Here is a 5,461-nt window from a genome sequence, read left to right on the forward strand (position 1 = left end):
CTTTATCCTAAGCGACTTACAAGTGAGTACGATAGAAGAAACAAGTCCTGGATAGTCTAACGCAGAACACGTAATTTAATAAATAGAAAACAAGCGGACGGAATAGAGTGTAGACGGAAGAGAATTATTAAGAAATTATCTTCTATCTGATATAAACTAGGGTAGTATAATAATATAACGTAAACGACTCGAATGAAGCTGAAGGGTTAAAGCAATATTTTATTAAATCAAGCAAATTCACAGAAATATTGTCCTCTAACATGATAGCAAAAACTAGGAAACAAAGCGCAAGGCCTAGCAATTACGAGTAGATGGTAAAATAAGAATGGTGAAACTCCGGTGGACAAATTAAAACAGAAAGAACTAACAAAATCATGGAGACATAAAATCGTTCTGGTTTCATAGTGTACCGTGTAACGCCGTGAAAAACTTTGCGGTTTATTGTTCACTACGGTGTGACAAGGCCTAGCGCAGTAGCGCTTTTAAACACTAGGATAAGGTTTAGCAATAAAAAAAAAGAAAATCTAGCAATTTTAGGCGAAAAAGTTTGAACAAGCATTTGTGTTGTTAGGCTGTATTGTTCTTATTGTCTCTATAAAGATTTGGACGTTTATTCATTTATGAACGCTGTTACAGAATTTGTCTTAGTGACATTCAATGGAATATTTTATTAAAAGATAACGCTGAGGACTGTTTGAGTAACACTCTGTCAAGTGTTCGCCCAACTATCGCAAACCTGTAACTTTATTATAATTATTTAAAAATACATATAAGTTTCATGCCTGACACTTTTGTAACTGACTAATATTTAAGCTAAACAAACATTTGCAGTTGTGAAACATTAAGAGAATTAAGAGATGTTAAAAACTGCTTAGCACAGTTTTAGATTAAACACTCGTGTAGAAGGACTTTAATTTAATTGTCGTATACTGTATTTGTTCTTGTTTTCCTGCGAACACTCGCCGCATGTTTGACCACAATGACAAAGGTATACAGCTAGTGGGGCAGACCATCAAAATCGACATTAAAACTTTCACAATAGTTTAGAAGAGAGGATTTCAGTATTAGGTATTTCTCACCATCTGTTAAAATTGTCTACTTATTATTGACCTTAAAACCAATATCTTCCTCACATACAGAGAGAGAGAGAGAGAGAGAGAGAGTGCATAACACACAGCAACCTGATACCACGGTCACGTACACCGCAGATGAATCCGGATGTGGGGACGGTCCATAAAATCTTCAAAACAATTCTTGACAGATCAGTTATGGTTTTGCCAGCGCTGGACACTTTCAAACATTTGTTCAAACAACGGAATTTCATCTGGATATCATTTACAGGTCACGGGGTCAACCAATGTGGGTGGTCACAATGTGGGTGGTCGCGATGTGGGTGGGCTACGTGGGGGGAGCGGAAAGGTCACAAAGGTCAAAGCCATTAATCAAAATGACATTTGGTATCGTATAGGGACTACTCTTACTGATATCATGCTGGAAGCAAAATCTGATAGGTAGCATTTTGTTTTGAGACAAATGTTTTCAAGTGCAATTGCTGATTGTTTTGTTTTTATTAAAGTGTTTAATAGTTTAATTCTTTCGTTAATTTATTAAATGTTTAAGTGCATTATTTTGTGGATTCATAGCTCTCATTTTGATAGTTCTCTTATCTCTAGAAACTAATAATTGTGATACAATGAAACGGACAGAATCCCCTATTTTAATGGAGTGATGGGTTCAGTGTTGCTAGATTGGATGGATGATTTCCAGCCCAAAAACCCACCCATGCACTCCAACAAAAAAACGGCCAAATATTTAACTGTCAAAATAATGTGATAGAATGTCAATCAAGGTTGATAAGAGCCATTTTAACTACTTAAAACAAAATGATGACAAAATAATATAAATATAACGCTAGATAAATTTCCCATGGATCAAATCGGGGCAAATACATTGAATTACCAAATATGATTAAAATATGCAAGCAGACACTGTTAAAACGGCGATCAAGAAATTAACCGATAGGCCTATAGCCTAGCCTTGAAAAAACATGCATCATTTTCAATGTCAACAGAATTTAAATGCAAAAAAAGTGGCCAATATAAGTGATCAGAATAAGCAACGTTAAGTATTTCACACTCGTTAATGCACACACCATGACATTCAAAACGGTGTCATTCATTGATGTATACTGTATGATAATCCGAGAAAAAAAAAATAATGCTCTTACCTTCGTGTCGCTCTATAACAGTGTTTCTCAACCCTGGTCCTGGGCGCCCCCCAGCACTGCACATTTTGTGTGTCTCCCTAATCAAACACACCTGATTCAACTCATTAGCTCATTAAAAGAAACTCCAGGACCTGAAATGGGTGTCAGATAAGGGAGACATACAAAATGTGCAGTGTTGGGGGGCACTCAGGACCAGGGTTGAGAAACACTGCTCTATAATTTCACACAGAACTAGAGGAAGTCTTTCGTGAAGTTCATATTGAACATAATACAGAACTTTGCACAGTCAAAACTAACAAGTCCAGCAGCTTTCAAGGATATACCAATAGCTGGGGGTACTCCAGGACAGGTTTGAGAACCACTGATATAGATATAAATAGATTTTGATTAAATAATTTAACTGTACTCTGATTTCGGAGTTGCAGTGGTATTACGATGTTGCGTGTTTGCGTCATAACCCGCTGCATACTGGAGTTAATCAAATCAAGCAAATTAGAGTTAATCAAGGAGGTGAAGAAAGCAAACAGACCAAATGATCAAAATGTATATATAGTTGAGTTATATGCTATCATGATTGCATTAGAATTAGAAAGGAGGACAAAATAAGTAAAGTTTTAATTGGAAGTAATTCATTGTCAGCACTGTACAGTCTAAGGACAGGTAGGCTATGTCCAATAGCCGTCAGGACCTGTTGCAATATTGACAACATAGCCTATACAAGAGTAAAGGAAAAATGTAATGAGATTCGACTGATTTGGACCCCAGCTCATATAGGCATTTTGGGCAATGAGAGAGTGGATAAATTAGTTAAACAAGCAATTAAAAAAAGAGAACATTGAAGTAAATATAAAGATGTCAAAATCTGAAGGGAAAAGTATAGTTTGGAAAGAAGCTGTGAGAGAATGGCAACGTCAGTGGGACAGGGAAGCTAAAGGAAGACATTGGGCGCCGCTAAGGGGGAGAAAGTTAGTACGATTCTAAGGGCCCATGCACTTTTGGGGCCCCCAGAGATCTGTTTTATTAGTAGTAACAGTAGTAGTAGTAATGTAATAGAAATTATAAATGTATTTACCAAATAGTTACAAATAAAACAAAATTATGGCTTATTTCTGCATTTCCAGCCAAATTATCTCCCCCCATTCACTGCATGGTTTCGTCCCGTCCTACATAGCCTAGAGTCACGAGTGAGATCAGATGGTAAACTGTCAAATTAGAGATGTCTTCGAGTTCGAGGGGAGGGGGGTGGCAAACCGAGCCAGACAATTTGGTCAGTCGCACTTTTAAACACATTTTAGTTTTGCTATAGAAAATCTACAAATTCACAATCTGATTACATAGAGCAGCAGCAGGAAGCGCGTGAGGTTGTCATGGCAACCAGATACACAGCATGCAAATTATGGCTGCGCTTCTATTTTGCCACACTAAACTTAGAAATAAACACCTTGAAAATAATAGGGTAGACTGAGTACAGTAGAGACACCTTCTGCTTTTTTCATCGCAACACAAAAACTAGATGCCGAAATGATGTGATTTTTCACATATTTCTTTTGCTTATGTACTAAAATATCATAAACTAATAATTTCCATAAGTTTTTGATATTTTCCACAATTAGCTCATAAACATAAGGTGCATTTTTTTCTCAACTGTACCCATATAGGGAAGTTGAAACAGTCACCCATTGACACCCATTCTTAATGCTCTAAAGCTGGCTAACCATTTATTGCAAATGTAATAAATTACAGTTGTGCAATTTTTATTTATTTGCTTTATTTAATTCAGATTCAGTTAAACAATATAGGAACAACATATTTAACACTGGAAAAGATATGGCAAACAGTACAAATGTAAACATAACAGTAAAAATAACAATGTAAATTCTCATGGAAAACAACAAAACTACAGAAAACTACTGGCAATTTCATAAAACACAGTTTTGTATGTTTTTTAAGCCTGTTGTTTTATGGGGACACAGGAAGTGTCCTCATAAACCATGTTTATGCTGTAGTACCCATGTCATTATACACATTTGTGTCCTCATAAACCATATATAACATTATAGTGACATTCCATAAGCAAAAAATGTAACAACATTTTCACATAAGGTTAGAATTTACTGGTATTATTCTTGTGGAGACATCTGGTTCCCATAACGTAGGTAATACCAATACACACACACAGCCTCTGAATATGCATTTTATTTTCTGATGGAACTGTTACTGCATACATAGGATATAAAGGGTGTGTCAACTGTACCCACTTTACCACCTTGTATATTTCACAAAATGCTATGTTATCCTTTTAACATTCATGTTAGAACATATGTCCATTAATAATAGACAGTTGAAATATCACAAATATAATTTTTTTAACATAATATGCGTAGCATGTGTGTAAATGTGACTTTTAACCTATTATCATAACACTGTACCTTTTAACATTCATGTTAGAAAATATGTCCATTAATAATAGACATTTGAAATATCACAAATATCATTTTTTTAAACATAATTTGCGTAGCATGTGTGTAAACGTGACTTTTAACCTATTATCTTAACACTGTACAACTAAACAGCATGTGACGCAATAGGACACCTGTCTGGGTACAGTTGATACACAGTGTCTCAACCGTACCCCACTGACATACTCGCATGTTTCTCTAGATTATGCAAAGACCTTGCATGGCACAATATCATATGTATAATATGTCTATTTTTAGAGCACAGAGTAACGTTTGCAATGATATATGTAAAGTTTAACAGTCATAAAAGGATAATAAGCTATTCATTGTGGAAGGGACATGGTGAAAAAAAACTTTTGCCGATATTTTTGGAATGGAAGGACGCACACCTTTCAAATTTTCCACGATCAAAGAGAATGCTAATACGCATGTGTGGAGCAAAAATCATGGCTCAGGGTTCCTTTGCACGCAAGTTATTTAAGGTGTTTCAACTGTACACATGTCCCAAATGTACTCAATCTACCCTACACAATAAACATGTCTATCAAAATGATCTCAAAGGAGGCTTTTATTAAGCAAATCAAGGAGTGAATTACTCATCCACTGTTAAAAAAAAATACTTTAGCTGGGTTTCCACAGGCAGGGTCACAATTATCTACAGTGTATGAAGCTAAAGGTTTTTGGGTTAAGGTTCATAATGTAGAACATTTTTAACATTGTATGCTGTATGTGCATAGGTAGCTAGCAAACAAGGAATACAGCTGTTAAGCTAAGT

This window comes from Sinocyclocheilus anshuiensis, unplaced genomic scaffold (assembly GCF_001515605.1).
Source record: "Sinocyclocheilus anshuiensis isolate Anshui unplaced genomic scaffold, SAMN03320099.WGS_v1.1 scaffold612, whole genome shotgun sequence".
Classification (NCBI taxonomy): domain Eukaryota; kingdom Metazoa; phylum Chordata; class Actinopteri; order Cypriniformes; family Cyprinidae; genus Sinocyclocheilus; species Sinocyclocheilus anshuiensis.